The sequence below is a fragment of the Zalophus californianus genome, chromosome 4 (assembly GCF_009762305.2).
Source record: "Zalophus californianus isolate mZalCal1 chromosome 4, mZalCal1.pri.v2, whole genome shotgun sequence".
Taxonomy (NCBI): Eukaryota; Metazoa; Chordata; class Mammalia; order Carnivora; family Otariidae; genus Zalophus; species Zalophus californianus.
This window is the reverse complement of record NC_045598.1, coordinates 68,512,086-68,534,685: the sequence shown is the minus strand read 5'-3', so window position 1 is coordinate 68,534,685 and position 22,600 is coordinate 68,512,086. Positions and strand designations below refer to the sequence as shown.

Below are 22,600 nucleotides of genomic sequence, written 5' to 3'. Positions count from 1 at the left end.
ATCAGGTACCAGAGCTTCTAAATTGGCCAATTTCGTGTGTCAGGAGGCCAGAAGACATACAATCACATAAGAAAAACACTTTAATCCAGTCATTATAAGGTAGGAGCCCAACAGAGTGGCTGAGGTGTTTATGGGCATTGCTGTAATTTTAGCCTAGGTTCATTCAGTCAAGAAGATTGTTTCCAGTCTAGTAGAAAACACTTCCAATAAGCTTGAATTACAACCTCAATATCTTTCTTTTCTTTTTTTTTTTTTCCCCAGGTTAACATGTGAAATAAAGAGATTTCCTCTGTGTCATCGTTACTTGTACTGCCTCCAAACCAATGAATATCTTCTCCTCTAGAACAAAATACCACTGTTTCATTTTAATCTCCTATCAGACTGGTAGTAACCAAATTGGTTTTGAATTTTCCCTTTTCATTTACTTTTCTGCAATTGACTATTGGCCTTAAAAAGATGAGAAGATAAATTTCAGCTGCCATCTTCTATGGTGGTTCTCATGAATTAGTTTTTTTTTTCTTCTTTCCCTCACCCTCCAATCTCCTCCTTGCCTGTTACATCAGCCACAGTTCTCACCGCGAGCTCACATAATTCCTGTTGTTTGTCTTTGCGACATCTAATTTGTTATGATGTATTATGCATGCAAATGTAATTGCAGAGGAGGAGCTAAGCAGAATGACAGCTTCAAGAGGCATATTTTTTCGACTCTGTCACTCCCAGAAAACAGCATAAAGAGATCTGGGACAACTAAATGTCGTGATGCAACCATTAGGATGTCAGGACATCAAATTAAACAGTAGAACCGTCCTACTGAACCTGCTTCATCTGTTATAGGCAATGAGAGCCCCAAACAGAAAAGAAAGCTATATGAAGTCAAGGCAGTTATTTGTTCTAAAATCGGCCTTTAATTTTTACATGTGAAAAACAAAATGAAAATTGTGCTTTCAGCACAATACTTTTGGTGAGAAATGTACAAACCTACTTTGTCACACTGTATAATAACTTATTTTCAGACCACTTAGTTTGTGAAAATTCATATTAACAAAAATAATAACCTGAAAGTTAACTGAATAAATCTTACTGGCAACAACCACAGTCTTAAAATTTAAGGAATCTTACTTTGATCCTATGTCTGAAGAAGACCACAGTGATATGGGAAATAACTTACCTCTTATAAATCAAGTATCAAAGAACATGACATACCCATTAAAACCTAAGAGGATGTGTTTCTTAAACTTCAGTGCTTAAAAAAATCATCTTAAAATTATTAGTTTAAGTTGCTAATATGAACTCTAAAATATGATCTCAAATGGAATCATTTTGTATGGAATAGATTTCAGACAATAAATTTTAATTTCAAAAAAAATTCACTGACCTGTTGTCTACATGGTAAGAAGTGAAACGAAGCCTTCTTGAACAGGCTTTTAATCTGGAACACCTTCCCATGCAAACCAGACCTTTCCCTTTTTCAGATCCACCATTTCATACGCTCATTATTTCCAGAGACCCAGACATGTTTGGAAGAGATTCACAGAAAGGGGTTTATATATAGGAAGAGTCCACAGTTGTGTACTAGCCTCTCTACTTGAGCAAGAATGAAGCTAGGATATGGGACAGTTGGCAACAAATATTTCTCTACGCCAGCTAATTCCACTGTCCTGAAAATTCATTCCTATACAGTCATGTTTTAGACATTTGTGGACAGTATAGGATGAAGAAAACCTGCTCCCTTAACATGTAGCAGAATATGGCACTGAGAACAGCAACTTACAAGAGTAGTAAAACAGAAACTTACGCTTAAACTGGGGCTTGGCAGAATTCTGAGAAGCTGGGATCCAGGCTGGAGATTGGTTCCTTCTTTCTTTCTCTCTTTTTAAAATCTATCTTATCTATCATCTATCTATCTATCTATCTATCTATCTATCTATCTATCTATCTATCTATCATCTATCTATCTATCTATCTATCTATCTATGATCTATCTATCTATATTTTAGGACAAGGAGTCAGCCTTGTTTTCATTATTAAGCTTGAAGCCAGACTGACATAACACACCACCTTTATATTTGAGAAAATGCAAATCTTGGGGAAGATTCAGACAAGCCTTGACACGGCACTACTCTTTACTATTCAGGTCCCTGCTTAACCTGAGAGCCTCCTCTTACATTATCCTGGAATACAAGGTGGACTACAAGATGAATGAATGAACGAATACAAGATGGAAACCAACTCACATAGTGACCTGCACTTTCAACATATTTGCTACTGTAATAACAATGAAGAAATCCACTTGGGCTTCCACTTCTTTGCTACATGAACTCTCAGAAACTCATTTTCAACTTTTTTTATTCTTATTTATGGAATAAATGCTATCCAAATACACCATAATTAAAGGGAGATTGACTTTGCAACTTGAGATAAGTTCCAATAATGTTGGAACTTACTCTGTAGCTCAGATCAGCTTTTAAGAAGGACAGTTCAGAGAAATGAATCAGTGCTATGTGACTCTTGTCAGCATATGAAGGAAGTGGTGCAATACTAAACCGCACTGTACTGGAAGGGAATAGGAGGAGAACATAGTCTCTTGAATGGCTTGGGATCCAAAGCAGTGGGTATTTCCATGCATGACAACAGAACTGTACCAGCTAGTCTTCTGGTTATCTCACAACCTTGTTTCTTTCCCTTTAAGTTCAGGTCAACCTTTGACCTGAATTAAAGTGGGGTCTTACCACCAAAATCTAAATGACAAACATAGCTGTTTAAGCCTTACAGATAATGGTGGTTGTGGCCAGCAGGAAGGTTCATCAGAATGCATCACTGCAAGAAAAGGCAGCTGGGCAGGGTTATAAAAGTGTCTTTCTTAGGTTGCTTTCTCTGTAGCTCTCCCTACCACTCTGATTCCAGCTATGTTTATAGTAGCCCCTCTTAGCCTTTGTGGGCCTTCTGCTAGTGAATTACTGTATTACTCTCATGGGAAGAAGGAACAGCCAGAAAGATTAAGATTTAATAACATGTCAATGGTAGTAGCCAAAAATTTGTCCATAATGATTTATGTCCCTCCATGTCCTGGCCTATACCTGCTTTGCGGTTTTCCATGCTACCCACTCTAAACTTCAGTAATGACTGATTACTGTGCACTGAATGGACTATGCTATTTAACAACTTCACAACTTTGTGTGTGCTGTTTCTTCTGTGGAACACCACCACCCCTTCACCCATCCTTCCTCTTGGTCAAATCACTACAAAGATACTCTCCCTGACTCTCCAGCAAGAGCTAACGAGCCCATTGGTGATTTGCTTGCTGCACGTGACTCCATCAAAGCCTCTACCACACTACCCTAAAACTGTTTACTTGTCCCTCCTGTACTCAGACAACTCTCAGGGGTCCAGGGTTCTCTCCATTATACCGGATTTTTCTAAGCCCAAATCATGAGTCTCAGGATCTCATAGAGGGAGAAGTAAGGAAAATAGGAGAAATTTAGAAAGAATCCAGCTACAACTACTTGTGGACAGGGAGAAAAGTAAAGGCAAAAACAGTTTTAAAGAATCTGTCCCATAAGTGCACAGATTTAAAGGCCACAATTTTAGGCTACCGCTGGTACTGGGGTCTGAGGAGGGATGCACCAGAGCATGGAGGCAGGACTGAAGGAGCAACAGACCTGCCACATGCACACCCTCTGCCTGAGTGTAGATGAGCCAAGGAGAATCAAACTGAGCAGCTAAAAAACAAAATTAAATTTAAAAAATAAAATTAAATCACAATTTTATCAGTGGTGAAGAAACTTGAATTGTTTTTAAATTTCAAAGTTACAATTTTAAAACACACTGCCTAAAGTTACTGTGAAATCCAAAAAATACAATCTTCTGTAAGTGTATTGATGCCTTCTGATATTTAACATATATTTTAGTTAGAACAGTTCTGCCACTGATATCAGTGGGGGAACAAAAGCTCTTTCCTTTAATAAATGGTAGTTGGACCTCCATTTGAACAGTGTGAACCACCAGCCACCTTTAAGAATATTCATCACCTGCCTTGTTAGACTTAGAGGCCATCCTATGCTGGGAGGCAAACTGGTGAACTCTGTGACTTCTCTAAGTCCTTCTTAGCCCTCTGATTTTAGTTCTTTGATTTTCTATTTATGATCTTCCAAGGCAGAGGAATGGAGTTGATTTATTCACATTAAGTCCATTGATATATTTTGAATAAGGTATAGAGGAGGGTTTTGAGTGACTCCTCACTCATCTGAAGGTCTATGACCTGTGAACTGCCTCAAGTCTCTCTCTTCAACCTCTCTTTGGGGTATTCCCAACCTTTTCAAGCTCTTTCTTAAGCTCTCCACTCTTTGGATGAAGATTTTATTTTCAGTATTTATGGAATAAGTCTATCCATTACCAAACATGTACCTACTTCACTAATTAATAGGTATCTCTAATAAATAAGCAAATAAAGCAATAAGGACAGAGCTTCATCAAGAATATCTCATGCTCATTGAACATCTGTGATCTCAGTGTGTAAAGTACATAGCCCCCAGGTAACACTACCCTCTGAACTGAGTTAGTTCACATTTTTTTCCTAGCCCATCTGTACTTGTCAAGTAAGAGCTTGATTCAAAAATGTGCTGCAGGGAAGGGCTTTTCTACGTGTTAGAGTAGTCATTTCACATCTCCCACTCTAAACTCCAGACTCCCAAATGCCCACACACATTCCTTTCTTATTCCTCAAGGAAACAGCAATTCTTCTATGATTGTAGTCATTTCTCTAGAAAGGATATTTCTTGCAATTTGAGAAGAGACCCCCTTTTTCCCTCCTCTGGGGTGTGTGCACTTCAGGGCCAGTGGTTATGCCACATGCAAGCCTTGTGGAGGTGGTATCACATCTTCTGAATCTACCCAGAAAAGGCATGCCATAGGTAGCATTTTTAACAATCATCAGTTAGTTTAACATCAGAACCAAATGTCTTTATTCCTTCTGTACTCATGTAGCCAAGTTTGTTTTAGTAAATCCTGTGTAGAAATAGAGCCACTTAGTTTCTTTAGAAATAACAACCACAAATTGAAATGAAATATCATGATTCATAAAAATAATGCTTTTACAAGATGATTTTGTATGAAAGAAAAGTATTTTGTTTTGTAACTTGTTTTTGAAAACATAATTTGGAATTGTATAATGGAATTTTGATCCAAAGTGTGAATAAGTTTTCTGCAAGTAACTTATATGAAGATTTATACGCACTCTATTTCAATAGTAATTATTTCTCTCAATCACAATGTTTTATGATTCTTATGCTTACAGATAATAGAGAAAACTATTATGTGACAGTATAGTTGTGAGACATCTGTATTGACAAAACTTCTAAAAGTATCTTTTTTAATTTTTTCATATAGAAATACTAATTGAAACAAATAAATGTATATTCTTTTCTGTTGTTCCTGTATTCCAAAAAGACAATGGAAAAAATAAGTCCAAGAAAGTTAAAAAGCATTTATTAAATATCTATTGTGAATCTGGCCCCAGAGTAATGTACAAAAATAGCTTAAAAAAAAAAAAAAGATTTGTGCAGGGAAAGACACTGCTATGTTTAGGGTCACCTTTATTATCTCCACTACTGCTGGTAAAAATTAGCAGCGTATATTAGTTATTATAATATGGATGCTGTAGCAAACCAACTGCCAAATTTCATGGCTTAACCCAATAAAATTCAATTCATGGCTCACATAACAGTCTAATTCCACTGTCCCTGGTAAGCATGCAGCTTTCTAAATTTTAATTTACAGACAAAGGCATTTTTATATTGTGGCTCTTCCTTCTTAGAGGGTCTTGGAAGGGTCCTCACGGAAAGGCAAGAAAGATCACACACAAAAGATGTTTAAGGATCAGGTCTGAAAGTTGTACCTATCACTTCTGCTTACATTCTCTTAGCTAGATTTGGGTTGCATGGCCATATCTAACTGCAAAAGGAGGATAAGGAATGTAATATAGCTGTGTGCCCAGGAAGATGAGCGAAACAATTTGGTGAGCAGCTAGCCACAAGATGACTTCATAGGAGGAACAGAAGGTGGAAATCGAAGGTCAGAGTTTTAGACTTTGTGGTACTTAGTAGTAGTGTATGATGAAGGGTAAATTTTTGATAGTTTTGGGCCATAATTTTTGCATAAATGAAGTTAGGCATGATATTCTGATCCTGCATCAGGAAAGTATAAGAACAAATTTATGGAAGCACAGTGAAGTTGGAAGGAAATTAAAATACAGTTGTTGCAAACTGGAAAGTGCTATAATAAATCTCTATAAAACATACTTCCTCAACAGCTTTACTGAGATATAATTGACATACAACACACTGCACATATTTAATGGATATAAGCTTAAGTTTTCACCCACACACAAAACCATCACATCAAGATAAACATATCCTACGCCCCCAAAAGTTTTCTCTTGCTACATCCATGCTGCATTTCTAGGCAACCACCAATCTATTTTTGTCACTTTAGAATAGTCTGCCTTTTCCAGAATTTTATACAAACAAAAACACACTCTTTTTTTTGACCGACTTCTTTCATTTATCATTGTTTTGGGTTTATCCATATTGTTGTATGTATCAATGGTTCGTTCCTTTTGACTGTTGAATAGTCCACTGTGTGGATACAACACAATTTCCTTATCCATATATCTGTTGGTAGATATCTGGATTATTTCCAGGTTTTTGCTATTACAAATAAAGCAGCTATGAACATTTGTATACAAATATTTCCATGGGTATATGTTTTCATTTTGTTTGAATAAATACCTAGAGGTGGAAGAGCTGGATCATATTGTCCTCAGGTTCTTTTTTCTACTTTTTTCTGCCTTCTCTTGGGTTAATTGATCAATTTTTCTGATTCCGTTATATCTCTTCTATTGAATTATGATTTGTATCTTTTTAAACCATTTTGGGGGTTGCCATAGGGTTTTTCAATGTACATTTTCAAACCATCTGAATCTATCTTCAAATAATATACCACTTTAAGTTGTAATGTTGGATTTATAAAACTACATCCCCAATACCTCCCTCATATTCTTTGCACCACTGTCATATTTTTAAAGCATATACACTAAGTACACATGATATCATTATTATTTCTGACTAAATTATTAATATCTTTTAGAGATATTAAGCTATAAGAAAAATCCAAATTTCATTTTACCTTAACTTACTCATTTTCAATATGCCTCATTTCTTCTGATTGATATAATACTTCTGCCTGAAAAACCTCCTTAAAAACAAAAAACAAACCAAAAAAACCCGGCCTCCTTTAAAACATTATGTAGAGTAGGTCTACTAGAAATGAATTCTCTCCTTTTTTGTGTGTATGAGAAAGTATTTCTCCTCCACGTATAGAAGATGTCTTTGCTGGGCATAGAAGTCTGGGTTAACAGGCTTTTGTTTTTCTGCTAGCAGCATTCTAAAGATGTTACACACTTGTCTTCTTGCTTCCACGGTTTCTGATGAGAAGTCTGCTGTAATTATTATTTCACTCCACCATAGGTAATATATCTTTTTAACCTCCGGGTGGCTTCAAGATTATCTTTTGTGTTTCATTTACAGTGGCTTAAATAGAAAATTTCTGGGTGTGGCCTTATGATATTTATCCTACTTTACGTTACTTACTTTACGTTATCTTCTCTTTTTAGACTAGTTTGCATGTCTGTCACTAGTTTTGGAAAACTTTTGGCATTCACTTCCTCAAATATTTCTATTACCCCATTCTCTCTCTTCTCCTTCTGGAATTCCAATTATGGCTGTTTTAAACCATTTTGTATTGTCCCACAGCTCTTGGATGCTCTATTCTGTTTTACTTTTTATCCCCTCACTCTTTGTACTTTGTGTTTTAGTTTGTGTGATCTGTTGCCTTCTTTTCAAGTTCACGGATTCTTTTCTTGGCTGTATCAAGTCTACTGATGGGCTGATGAAAGACATTCTTCATCTCTATTAGCAAGGTTTTCACTCCTTGCACTGCCATTTGATTTCTCCTACTTTCTATTTCTTTCTTGAAATTACCCATCTCATCTTACTTTGCAAACTAACTTTTTCATTAGAGCTTTTAATATATTATTCATATATATTTTAAAATTTCTGTCAAAGAGCTTCAACACCTGTGTCATACTGATTCTAGTTCTAGTGATTGGTTTGTCTCTTTAGAATGTTTTCCCATGTCTTTTGGATGCCTCACAGCTTTTTGCTGAAAGCTAGACATCTTGTGTGGGACACTAGATATTGAGATAAATATTTTTATGCTTGGAAATAAGCACACTTTTTAAAAAAATATTAAAACCAATTAGTGCAGGGTTTATGTTAATCTAGTCAGGAGTTGGGCTGTGTTTGAGATTTGTTGTTGCTATGAGTGGTCTGGATTCACCATAGGCTTCAAATTCCCTGAGTGGTATCTTGGGTTTAGGGTGTGGGATGGTTGCCAAGGTAGGTTTTAAAGCATGTGCTCCCTCCGTTGGTGTTGTGTTTCCTGGCGTACTTCTCCCCAGACAGAATCTCTTCCTTGCAGCTCTCTCAGCTATATTCTACTGTTATTTTTACTCAACACTTGTTTGCCTTAATTTTAGGTTGGATACATTATCTATGAGTCCAGCTGGGGTCCTTCAAAACACTCCTGCCTCTCTTCCTACTGTAATGTTGAACCTGGAACGGATCTGTTCCTCCCCGAAGGTGGTGCTTTTTAAAAAATTCCCTATTCCAAACTGCAGTGGGTTCCCACCAGTGCCCTAAAACACATATTTTTGTTGTTCTTCACCACCACTACCCACCCTCAAAGGTTAAGCCTTTTGATTAGAAAGAGAAATAGGAAAAACAGTTGTGGGCAGAGTTTTGGCAGTGGCCATCCTTCCCTTCCCCCAAAGAGAACCATGAGGAAACCTATCTCAGAACTCTTCCCCATGCCTGTTAGTGCTTTGTGGGGTTAAGGCTTTTCTTGTAATAGTGTGAGAATGTTATTAGTATCTGAAGTCCCTGAGAGCTTTCCACTCTGATGCCAACCTTCATTCCGTCTTTAGCAGTTTGTTAACAATTTTTAGCTATATCCTCTTACCATCTTCTAAGCAGCCAGTGGTGCCTGCCCCAGGCAAGCAAATGCTTGGGTCCTATTTCTCTCTGTAGTTGTCTTACTGCCCCAATAATTCCCATTGCAATTCTCTGGTAAATTCGAAAAACATCATTAATTTGCAGTTTGCATTTTCCTGTTGCATGTTGCATGTTCCTATTATCTCCAGGTTTCACCATCTCTTAGCTGAAATAGAAGATGACCTGGTTACAAAATTCTTCCTTGGCAGTTATTTCTTTTTTTTTTTTCACATTAACATTCTTAGTTCATGAATCCTCTCATGAAAAATCTGCACAATCACCACAGATAAAGCCACGGCAGCATCTTTACTCCTTTGGTGGTCCGATCTCCAGCTCACTTCTTTTTGCCAGCAACAACATTGGCTTTTGCAGTCCCCCTGACTTTCTTCATTATGTTCTTGTGTTCCTCTCACTGTTTTCTTGATGTCTTTTTCTTCTTATACGGGCCATGCCTTGCAAGTCTATGTTTGAGTTCATTTTTCTTTGCATAATCCAAGGAATCATAAATCATGCCAAAGCCAATTGTCTTGCCATCACCAAAATGGGTTCTGAATCCAAATACAAATATGACATCTGGTGTGGTCTTGTACATTTTGGCTAGTTTTTCCTGAATTTCTCTCTTAGGTACTGTTGCCTTTCCGGGGTGAAGGACGTCAGTGACCATCTATTTCTGCTGAAGAGGTCAGTTGATCAGGAACTTCCTGGTCTGGATAGTTGCTGTGTTATTCATGATGGCAACCGGGCTTCAAGCAGCCAGGGAGGAAAAAAATGAAATAAAAATAAAAATAAATAACTTTTTTTTAAAGATTTTATTTATTTGAGAGAGAGAAAGAGAGAGAGCGCACAATCAGAGGGAGCAGCAAAGGGAGAGGGAGAAGTAGACACCCCGCTGATGCGGGACTCAATCCCAGGACCCTGGGATCATTACCTGAGCCAAAGGCAGATGTTAAATGAGCCACCCAGGTGCCCCCGAAGTTATTTTTCTTTCAAAATGTTGCTCCACTATATTCTCACTCACATTGTTTCTGAAGAGAAATCTGATGCCATCCTTATTTTTTTGTTCCTCTGTAGATCACATGGCTGTTTTTAAGATTTTTATTTCATCACTCATTTTGAATAAATAGATTTTTGGGGTCTTAGCATAATTTCTACTTGGGGTTCAATTGAGCATCTTGGATCTGTGGGTTTATAGTTTTCATCAAATCTGAAAATGTTCATCATTATTTCTTCAAATATTTTCTGTCCTCCTCTCTTTCAGGACTCTAATTACATATACATTAGGCTGCCTGAGGTTGTCCCCAACTCCTTGATGATCTGGTTTTGTTGTTTTCTTTCAATATTTTCCATCTCTGTTTTCATTTTCGATAGCTTCTACTGATAGATCTTAAAGTTCACTAATCATTTCTTCTGCAATGTCTAGTCTACCGTTAATCCTATCCAGTACACATTTCATCTTGGACATTAGACCTTTCATCTCCAGAAGTTTGATTTTGGTCTTTTTCTTATCTTCCATATCTCTATATAACACTTTCTATTTTCCACTATCTTTTTGAATACATAAAGTACATTTATAATAATTGTTTTAATGTCCTTGTCTGTTAATTCTAATCTCTGCTTCAGAGCTGGGCTGCTTTTCATTGCTTAATTTTTCTCCTCATTATGTATTTTATTTTCCTACTTCCTTTCATGACTGGTAATTTGTTGATTATATGCCAGAAATTATAAATCATACCTTGTTAGGTGCTGGATATTTTTATATTCCTCTAAAATTCTTGAGCTTTGTTCTGGGATCCAGTTAAGTAACTTGGAAATAGTCTGATCCTTTTGGATCTTGCTCTTAATATTTGTTAGGCTGAAGTAAAACAGTAGTCGATGTCTCATTTTTCCCCTCTACTGAGGCAAGACCCTTCTGAATATTTACCCAATTCTCTGAATTACATGATTTTCCAGTCTGGCTGGGAAATAAGCAATATTCTTGGCCTAGTGTGAGCTCTGACTACTGTTGCTGTTAATGCTATGAGCTAGTTCTTCCCTTGGCCTCCAGTAGTTTTCTCACACATATTTGCTGAGCAGTAATTTCCTAATTACTCCAGGAGGACTCCCTACAGATACCTACAGGTATTTTTTATTTGGTTGGTTGGCAGGTTTTTGTGCACCTCAGTCTCCCAAGGCTCTCAGCTCCTTTCCTCCCAAATCACAAAGTCTGCCAGGCATTGCCTGGGTTTCCCCTCTATGCACTGCAGCCTGGAAATCCTCTCACACCAATAAGCTGGGACAATTATAAGACTCACTTCATATGTTACCTGACTCTTAGGAATTGCTGCCCTTCATTCTCTAATGTTCAAGTTCTTGAAAACTCAAATACACTTTGTCTACTCTTTCAGCTATTTAGACTGGGAAGGATAAATCTGATGTCCTGTCACTCCATCTTGATTGAAAACATCTTGATCTTAAAACATATTTGAATACACAAAATATGTTGAACCTTTACAGAATACATAACTTCCTCATTAGAAATAACCAGGGCATAAAGTGTTCCCGGTAAAATAATAACATGGTGTAGTTTTAGCATGTATACAAGATAGCTGATTTTTTTTTTTTCTTCTACCCAGCATCCTTCCCCCTTTTGCTATGACATTACACCAAAATTTCTTTGGAGATTCTGCCTTTCTGACTAGTCCGTGTGGTTTATTTGGGGTTCTAGTCCTAGTTTAAATAATTGAAAAATAGTATTTCAGTGTATTTTACATTTGTATGTGTGTCATAAATGAGGTTAAGCAAATCTTCATATGCTGTATTTCATCGTCAATGAACTGTCAGTTCATAATCTGGGTCCATTTTTTCTTTTGGGTCATTTGTCTTTTTCCTAACAATTTCTATAAGCATTCTCTGTAGTTGAGAGATCCCTTTGTCTCATATACTGTTGCACTGACCAATTGTTTGCCCATTGAGTTTTACCTTTGCTTAAGGCATTTTTTTTTTTACTTTGCAGATGATCTTCATTCTTATATAGTAAATCTTTTCTTTTTTGACTTCTGTATTTTCAGTCATAGTTAGACCTTTCATACTCCTATGAAGAATTTTCAATGTCTCATTTTAGTACTTTTATTTTTTTTACATGACTTCTTACAAATTAGTTTCTAAATTTTTTTTTAAATTGTATTTATTTATTTGAGAGAGAGAATGAAAGAGAGAGAGAGAGCATGAGAGGCGGTAGGGTCAGGGGGAGAAGCAGACTCCCTGCTCAGCAGGGAGCCCGATGTGCGACTCGATCCCGGGACTCCAGGATCACCTGAGCCGAAGGCGGTCGCTTAACCAACTGAGCCACCCAGGTGCCCCTACAAATTAGTTTCTAACATTTATTAACAATTTTCCCCAAATATTCCAGTCATGAAGGGTTGGTTTTGAATTCTTCCAGCAATGACTAGCTCACATCATTTATTATAATTGTTTTCTTAATATTTTTATATTATAGTGTTTTATGTATGTCATGGTCCCAAACTAAATTATGAGCTCAGTGACAACACAGGTCACAAATTTTCTTCCTTCATGAACACAAAGTCCTAGTACAATGCTAAACACAGAATATAATCTGCTAAAAAATAGTTGTTGGTACCAAAGTGGAAAGGAAGGTATTGTGTTTTCCATCTTATTAATTCCTCAGCATTTTTTAAGTGGTATGCTTCTAATGATTGCTCAATTAATATTTTTAGAAAGCCTGACTATAAGTGTAGTAATTAAAGATGTGATTTCTTTGTGCTATAATAATTTGACAAATCGAATGGCATATATGATATATATCATACATATGAAAGGATAAATATAAAATTTATAATAACAATATTCCTGCTATAATTCAATGGACTTTATATGGTTTAATTTCAACTTCAAATGACTTTCACAATGACTTTTCCTATGATTATATTCTGATTTCTTCAAGGTATAACATGATCTCATTTGATACCTATGGTTTAAAAAATCATTTTCATCATATTTCCTAAATTCCTGATTTTCTAAATATTATACATCTTAAACAAGTTAAATAAATTTCCTGAACTCATTTCCCTACTTATAAATGAAATTAATAAGATCTTTGTTCAAAATTCAAGAATTAGAGAAAAAAAAGAAAGAAAAGAAAAGAAAAACAAACCCTAAAACTAAAATGCCTAGGACAGAGCCCAGCAAATAGTCAGTATTCATAAAATGGTATTATCATCATTAAGAGTACCTCCATCATCTTTGTTCCCAGTTGTTTCTTTTAGTTCTTTTTTTAACCTCTTTCACATGTATGATTCCTTTCCTTCTTTTCTATCTTTTCTTCCTTTTTCTATTTTCCTCTTGTTTTTTCTTCAATACACTCACTCACTCCAGTCTTGCTTTAACTTCACTCTCCTACTGAGTACACTTCTGCACTTCTCAGACATCTTGAACTACTTGGAAACATTATGGGCTTTACTTAAATGCCCAGTTTTAACTTATATTATCTGTATTAGGTAGGCATTACCTAAAAGATGTTCAACAAATGTAGGCACCCAGCATGAGCACTGAATCCCCATTTCCTAGATGCAAGAGGTATAAACCTCCTCTCCTACTTCACCATGCACCCCTTCTCTTCCACCTTCCCCTTCTCCCTTTAGCTCCATCACTGATCCAAGCAGAGAAAAAATGTTCTCAGTGTAGGAGAGTACCATAAAATGCACTTCAGTTCTGCCATATCATGATTGCTTTACACAGAGCCTTAACGGCCACCTCTGAAACGGCCATCTTGAATAATGAATCATAAAAGTAACTACCATTTATTGAATGTTTGCTATTTAGCAAGCAATATTTTAAAAGTTTTGAGTGTCATCTCATAGAAACTTTGACAACATATTCAGGTACATATTCTGACCTATTTACGAAGACTTAGAGACGTTACGTAAGTTACCCAAGGTCACACAGCTGGTAGGTGGCAGGCACAATTGAACCCAGACATGTATGCCTCCAAAATCCATGCATTCTGCCTACAAAGCCAGTTCTACACTTTAAGAAAAGAAGTACACTCACCATGTCACTTGACACTTTTCCTCTCAAAACAAATACCTAGTGAGCATGACAGAGTACTGAAGAATTGGCTTCGAACCTGGAAAATGCCTAAGAAATAGCCAAACGACCTCTGAACCACAGGCAGATATCACAGAACAAGTTAAAAAACAAATGCTTCAGTGAAACAAAATTTCCAGGAGGGATTGAAAATGCTTTTTCAATCCACTACAATATTTTACTAAGGGTATAGTATATTTTCCCTTCAATCTTGAAGTGAAGAAAATGTCAGCTTTGCTTTCATATTTCTTTAAGTTCAGGTTGGTCAAATATTGAACTTTAGACCCTCTCCACTGACAAGGTTTCAATATCTCTTGAACTCCTTTTATAGTACGAACAAAATGAATTTCTATTGTCTGTTGTTTGTTCTAAACTCCCGCCTGGATTTTTTTTAAACTCTGTTTTTAAATTAGTAATTTTCACTACCTCATGCAATCTTCTAAATTACTTTTTAGAGTGCTGGCTATTAATATTTTAGGTAGCTTTGATGTTTTACTTTATAGTCTTCAATTTTATTTTACATTTCACAGGTTCCTAGTTGCAAATAATCCTACAGGCAATTTCTCACACTGCAACTATTCCTTGAAAGATATGCTAATGCAGCACGACACTTGCAATACTGGGGGTTAAGTTAATCACCCAAAATGAGTTGTATTACTGTCAGCAGTGTATAAAGACATCCCATAGTGAATTACAAGGAAGGCTAGCTTTAAAGCTGCATTTCAAAAAATACCCAAAGCTAGAGATGAACAAAAATAAGCATTTATTTCAAAGTCCATTGAGCTAAAGAATCAAACATTTGTTATTTCTGGTCTCAAAGTTACCCAGTATAAATAAAGGGATTCATATCCTTTTCAAAATTTAATTACCAGGAAAACCTTTACAGATCGCACACTCTGTCTCTGGACAAGACAGACACTGCAAAGCAGTTTCTGCCTTCATATCTGTCTGCAGAAAAAGAAAGAAATCACTATTTTGCTCTCTGTTTAGCTGAACCAACATGCCATCTCTAAAACCTGGGGAGCAATTTGCCATTCTCTCCTCCCTCAGTGAAAGTGACACTCGTGGCAGGACCACAATCGGAAACTGACTTGGCCAGAAATCAAGAGGCAGTACATTGTACATGTATTCATCTATCTCATTCCACCATTCAGCCTCTACTTGTGCTTTACATATGGATTAGATAGGAGACTCAAGGACCTGCCAATTATGTGACCCTTTCAAATCTTTGAAATCCAAGTCACTTGTAAGACTATTCTGTAAGAGTCTCATGACAGTAAAGACACCTGTCCAACCACCCTAATTTCTTGCTTCCAATATTCCTGACTTTGTTCTTGGGAGAGATTAACAATAACTTGCTCCCAGGCCCTGATGCAGAGCCACACTGCAGCTCCATTTTCTAGGTGCTCTCGTACATACAAAGCTAAGGGCAGCCATCGCTGCCAGCCCTGACGCTGACTGGCAGCATCATACGTATTGCTACAGTGTTTTTCCATATAGGCAGCAGATTAAGGACTTTCAGGAAGCCTTAATCCTTTCTTTCAGAAGGGTACTTCTCAGTAGACTGGCTGCTCAGAGGCCAACTGAGGTAGAGTTCTGAGCTGCATTTTAAAACAGTGGCAAGTCTGCACTTACAATGATCTAGATTTCTCTTTTCTGCCTTGCAAAAATATTGAAATAAGATTTAGTTACACTGTTGTGATACGCATTTTTATGAGAGAAGAAATATATTGTGAAAAGCACGTTACTTTACTTGAAAAGATCAAGAGAGTGGGGAAGGAATAAAGGTTTACCAGGAACATAGTATTTATTTGCCATGCATATTTGATATGAGTTCATTAAATACGCAATAGAAGTGTCAACATAAAGTGCTGTTTAGATCAAGCTATGAAAACAAACTGCCCTGGTATTAACACTGGAATATACTAAGCTGTGGTTAAATATAAGCCTATTTACTATACAGTAAAGAAATATTTTATTGACTGTTGTTAAATAACCATCTATTTAGCCTAATTGAATTTACCCCCCCCTTTTTTTTTATAAAGACTGATGGGTTGAATACTATGACAGTGTGGTTGGCACTTTTACATGTCATCTCTTTGCCATTACATGGATTTTTCTTTTCTCACCCATTGACATTCAATAATTAGCAATTATCACCAGTCCGTGCCTAATTTGAGAGTATTTTCTCAGTCTCACTGGACCATTGCCAAAGCTCTACCCAGTGAGGAAGCAAAGAGCTGAAGCATCTCTGTAAGGAACGCTTGCTGTAAAACTGAAGTGTGTCTGACTGCACCACAGCGTGAAAATCCACTCACTGGCACAAGTAAGTGTTTCATAAGACAGAGTAGACTCATTTGAGTTTCTTCTGGGATTTGAATTTAAACATAGATATTTTGGATTAAAACACAGATACCTCAGGCAGAAGAAGAAGGCTGGGTAGTCTTCCTGGCACATTGCCTTCCTGACGATCATTAACATAATGCAAAAGTACGAAGCCAGGAGACTATTATTATCCTCGTGTCTCATGCAATATGCAGGAAAGCTAAATCTGCTGTAATTAATACTGACCCTTTCTTTACTGGTAACTCTCATACCAATTTTTAGGACAGAGTATCAGAAGAACAAATGCATAGCTAAAATTTTAAAAACCCAGGTTTTGCCTTACAGATGAGTTCTGCCCCTGTTCTGACCTTGATCCTTTAGGGTAATAGAAATAAAGGCCATGAGTACAGATGTTGCTGTCAGGATATATAAACGCTTTACAAACATAAGGAAAATATCAGGATTTATTCAAATTCATTTCTAAGATGTTGGAACCATTTATTCGAACGCAATTTCCCCAATTAAAGTTAATAATGCAAAAAGTACACTTATCAAATATTCTTAATTTTAGTGTCGCATTTTTTAGTTTTTTTTTCACTTTGTGATTTCTGAAGCATCTATTAATGGAGTTGTGAAGTCAGAGATGGTAATTTTTAAATTATTTTAAAATAATTTAAATATCCTTCCTTTGTCTCCCTCTACTTAGCCTTTCAGTTTAAAGGGTTTGAAAGGATACTATTTCTCAAGGCTCAAGATTCAAAAGAAATGGGTATAAACTCTAAAATTAACTTCCAGTTGTATTGATGGAATAGTGGATTCGAATTATATGGTTTCAGTTATCTGTCATTCTTCTTTAATTATTTTCTGCAAATTTCCCACTGCCACCTAGATTAATTCCAGGTAAGGAGTTTCATGTCATAGTTCGACTCTGATAAACATGACAATTAAAGTATCAAGGTTCTCTCTCTAGAGGGAAAAACAGGGTTTTCATGTGACTAGGCAACATACAATTTTCCCCAGTGATTTCAACCAAGTCATTTTGTACAAAGTCATTACTTTGTACAAAAATTGCTTTAGATAGATGTAGACCCCCCCCCAAAAAATGACTTCATTTACAATTTTTTCTCTTCGGGACCATCTACCACTTAAAATCTTAGCAAACAAGTGATACCAATAACCAGCTAAGTTGGTTCCAAATTAGCCAGTTTCTGATAAATTTTAATTTTTGGTTCATTTTTTAGTTGATACACGCTGAATATAGAAATTTATTTCACTAATGAAAAACTGGTCCATTGTTGCAGAATTCCCAAATGCATTGTTGTGAATGTTCATCAGTACATCAAGACTGGCAGATGCCAAGGAACTGTAAAAATTCACCACAATCTTCTCCATTGCACCCCCTTCCGCCTTCCTTTCGCAACATATAGCTCATTTGCTGGGTCCGCCTTCTCCTTTTAATAGCATTGCCTTTAATTCAGTCAACCAAGCTGCAAACCCAGAAGTCATCTTTGATGACTCTTCTTCCCAGCTTCCGTTTTGCGGCCTACAGTCCCTCTCCTCTTTGATCCATCCTCTCCTTTTTTGTCACTGTTATCATTCTAAAATGAGGTTCACATACAGCTTGCAAGGAAATATGGTATGGTCAAAAAGGAGAGGATATTATAGGGTATGATAGTATTGATCACCTTGTTATTTACATTATTGATGTTGCTCCATCTATTCAGTTCAAAACAAGAATAGGTTTTTGGAATCAAAGTTATGACTTTGGGTGTAACACCTACAATTAGGTGTTCCTGGAAAACTACTTGACCTTAATATGCAGTAGTTTCCTCATCTGTAGGATGCTCATAAATTGGAATCCCTCTTAACCAAAACTCAATTTCATATAATTTCTTGTCAACCAAGCCTCTTAAGTGAATAGTCTATATTCATTTTTTTATAGTTTCATATAATCAATCCATCCTATGAAAAATCTAAGTGCCATTTCTACCCCCCCAACTAAAACTACTCTTATCCAAATAATCCAATTCTTTTTTTTTAACTTATCCATAAATTCTAATCCCAGACTCAATGGACATATTTCAGCCTACATCTTAGTGAACATATACTTGGGGATTTAGCTCTACTAGCTTCTCAGTGAGTAACCAAACATTCTAGTCCCTTTCCGGGTTCTCCATATCTGTTTGACTGTTCCTTATTTATATCCTTCATGGGCTTCTATTTTATTCAAATCCTGATTTTCCCTCAGGGTTCCATCTCAACAATTATCTCTCTTTACCTCTGTTTCAGAATTGGATATTAACTTGACAGGTATGTGTGTGTGTGTGTTTATCTCTAATTAGTCTAATTCTCCTCTTAGATATTAACATAAAATTTTCTTCAATTTCCAAAGCAAAAACCTACCATTCCTACTCCCTCTTCATTAGTCACCATGTAATCACCTAATACTTAGAATTTCCTCCTGAATATTTTTTGAATATATTAACTGCTTTCTATTCTTATTTTCACTGATCCAGATCAGTCCCTGTTTTTCTGAACCAAAGCAATAGCCTTCTAATGCATCTCTCTCTGGCTTTTCCTACTTTGTGTTGTATCCTCCCCACAACAATAAAGTGACAGATCTAAAATCAAGTCTGCCTATCTATTACTCTACTTAAAATTTTTTGGTGGTTCCCCACTGCCCATGGCTTCTTAGCATGGTATGTCGGTATTTACCCACAATTCATAGTCCACCCTCACTGCCATAAACATTGTATTTGTTGTGTTATACAACATTGTTATACAAATAGCTCATACCACACTTCAGTCTTGAGGCTTTGTAATTCATCCCTGTCTTTGCTTTGAGTGGTCTCTCTCCTTGATATATTCTTCCTACTTTTCAACTTCAAGATCCATTCTTCAATACTCAGCAAAAAGAATTTTTCAATAAATTTCTAACCCAATTTAAAAAGATTTTTTTCCTATATCGTTCTTACCACTGACCACAATAAAAGTGAAATTATAATTTTATGTCAATTTCTCCTACTAGATATAACCTACTCAAGGACAGGATCCATCTCTTAATCAACTTTGCACTGTCAGCATCTAGCATAGTATTATACACATAGAGATGATTCTATGAAGACACCTAATTTCAGTCTTGGGTAACTGAGTAGATGATGATGTCAGTCACTGAAACAAGAAATAAAGGGAGCTACAGGCATATGGAGCTAGATTATATATTTGAGACGTTAAGGGACAGTCAGATGAAAAAATCTAGTAGGTAGACAAGTAAATGAGTCTGAGTCAAGCATTTAGAAGGGATGTAGGCTGGAGATAAAGGTTGCAAAGTCATAATTACATAAATGGTAATAGTGCAATAAGGAAATTCGTGAATTGTTTTCTGTTTAAATTTCCAAGCTGAAAGCTAATTATTTAGACCTTCTGCTTTAATCAGAGTTGCTACTACAGAAAATAATTTTAATTAACTCAAATACTCAAGAATCTGGATGCTTGCAATATCCTTTGGTCTAGATTAAGAAACACAGTTTTGATTTCAAACAGACTGTTATGTTATTGTTTTGGAATTAAGAATTACCCACATGAAGCTATTAAATAATCATGACAAAACATATAAATTGAAATGCTGAATTGAACATTACTGAGTTCTCATAGGCATGACACTAAAGAATAAGTGCTTTGTGGTACAAAAGGTGGACAATATGCCAGTAATTCTAACATCCTTATGACTTCTAAACCCCTGTTATTTGGGGCTATAATAAAATATGAATTCACTTGTATATGCAAAGGCAGTATAAAATTGTCCAGCTAAGTAATAAAAAGATCAAAGGCATAAACTAGATATGCATTTCTTTTTTAGTCCCTAAAACTATGAACAGGATGGTGGAAACCTAAAATGGACAATGAATTATATAATTCATTTATTCTATAAGTATTCATCAAATGTTTTGAGTACCTACTGTATGTCATCACTGTTCTGTGTACTAAAAATAGAGTAGTAAAGAATACAGGCAAAAATTCCTACCCTCATTGAGCTGATAGTCTAGGGAGAAAGACACGTAATAAGATAAATAAATAAAATAGAAAGGATGCTAGATGGTGATGAGTCATACGAAGTAAAGTGAAGCATCAAAGGGGAATATGGAATGCCAGACAGGTGCAATTAATTTGAAATATGGTAGAAAACAAAGTTGCACATTTTAACAACAATTTAGGAATGAGGACTGAGCCAGAGATACAAATTTGAGAGTTGTCAATACATAGACAGTGGGAGAAAAATAGAGAATATGAAATAATGATGTAGGAGAATTAAACAGTAAATGGACTAAGAAAATTTACTCTGACTGCCTAGCAACACAAAGGGCCCACTTACCTACTTGATCGTAAATTTAAAGTGAGACTGACAGCAAAGTCCAAGTGTAGGTACAAAATCAGTAGAGAGATCAACTTAACTATGGTTGTACTTTTGACAGCTGTGCTATATGCTGAGATGGAATTTGTAGTGTAAAAGGTTTATTGGGAAATAATGCTCTGAATGAAAGAGAAGGAAGCATAATTGGAAAGAGGGAGCTGGCAGACCCTGATACAGATGGACAAACTCCGCCAGTGGAAGAAGAAGCCCATTAGAGAAGTCCTGCATTGAATGGAAATGGCTAGACCTGAGATCATCATTTGCTCAGCCATTGGCTGGAGTCACTGGACCACTCCAAGGAGTTCACAGCAGACCCACAGCTGTTAAAAGCTGGAGACTATCACCAACTCTATTCCCTACTATTAGACAATTTGTTTCTCAAAGGAGGATCCGAGCAACACATCTCCTCAAGTCTACCAGACCAATCTTTTCATAACTCACTGAGAGAGCTGAGGGTTAATGAAAGGAGGTAATTTATTAATTGAACATGAAATTAAATCTGTCTAGGAAGGAAAGTGTGAACATGAGATATGTAATGGACTGTAAAAACAGGAGAAGCAGTGGATGTAGATTCGAGCAGGACTTAAAAATTGTTGGAGTGAAGCTAATAGAAGAATTGAGCTGAGAATATAGGAGGTGGTGGTCACTGTGTGGGGTACATGAATTTAGGATTCATGGGAAGGCTTTTGGTAATGAGAAGGTTTAGGATGTGACCCTGGGAGTGAATGAATGGACACAATCAGGTGGGAGACAAAATCAGTAAAGGAAGGAGATTAAGGAACTGAGAGCCATATTATGGGAATTATCACCTATAAGAATACTAAAATCTCTGGAGCTCCTGGGTGGCTCAGTCAGTTAATCGTCCAGCTCCTGATTTCAGCTCAGGTCATGATCTCAGGTGAGATGGAGCCCAGCGTCCCTCTCTGTGCTGGGTGTGGAGCTTCCTTAAGATTCTCTCTCTCTCTCTCTCCCCCTTAGTCCCTCTCCCTTCCAAAAAAAAAAAAAAAAAAGAATATTAAAATCACTGAGACCGAGGATGGCCTTGGATTGAGAAGCAACAAGTCAGGAGCAAAAGTCTTTAAGTAACGAAGGGGTGTGACCCCAAGATTGGTAGCTGACTTCAACAAAGCAAAGGTGGTAAAATGACAGATGACATGGGATTCAAAGCTGGGAGGAGAAAAGGAAACAGTCTTGAGAAACAGGGTGGATACCTACCATACAGATATGTAAGTGGAGTGGGAGAAAATTGAACATCCACTTGGAGAGGGCTGCAGAAGTAGCCATGTTGAGAACCAGATGGCCAGTGAGAGGAAGAATGTGAGGTGAGTATTCAAGAAGGTGCTGAATGTACAGGGAATTCTGTGGATAATTACCCATGATGTCCTCAGGGCCCTGTGGCAGGATTTCCTGAATGAATACAGGGTGTTAGAGTGTAGGAGATGAAGGGTGGCCTGGGATTCTGGGGCTTTTAATGGAGACAAACTTAACAGAAACAAAAGATATAACATAGTTTGATCTGTGGGTCTCAGAGCAGCTTATGGTGGGGAGACTGCAGTGACAGACAGTTGAGGAATGGGTGGGGTCTTGAGTCTCTTCACCACTCTTGATGGAGACACAAAACATGGGAGAGGGCACTGAAGGTCTATATTATGTACATAAAATTACCGTTTGATGT

At 36.7% G+C, this 22,600-nt stretch overlaps 1 pseudogene; it reads right to left on the bottom strand.

Annotated features, from left to right (window-relative positions):
* Window positions 1-9,441: 9,441 nt before the first annotated feature.
* On the bottom strand, window positions 9,442-9,837 carry LOC113909484 (annotated as a pseudogene).
* Between the last annotated feature and the right edge of the window lie 12,763 nt (window positions 9,838-22,600).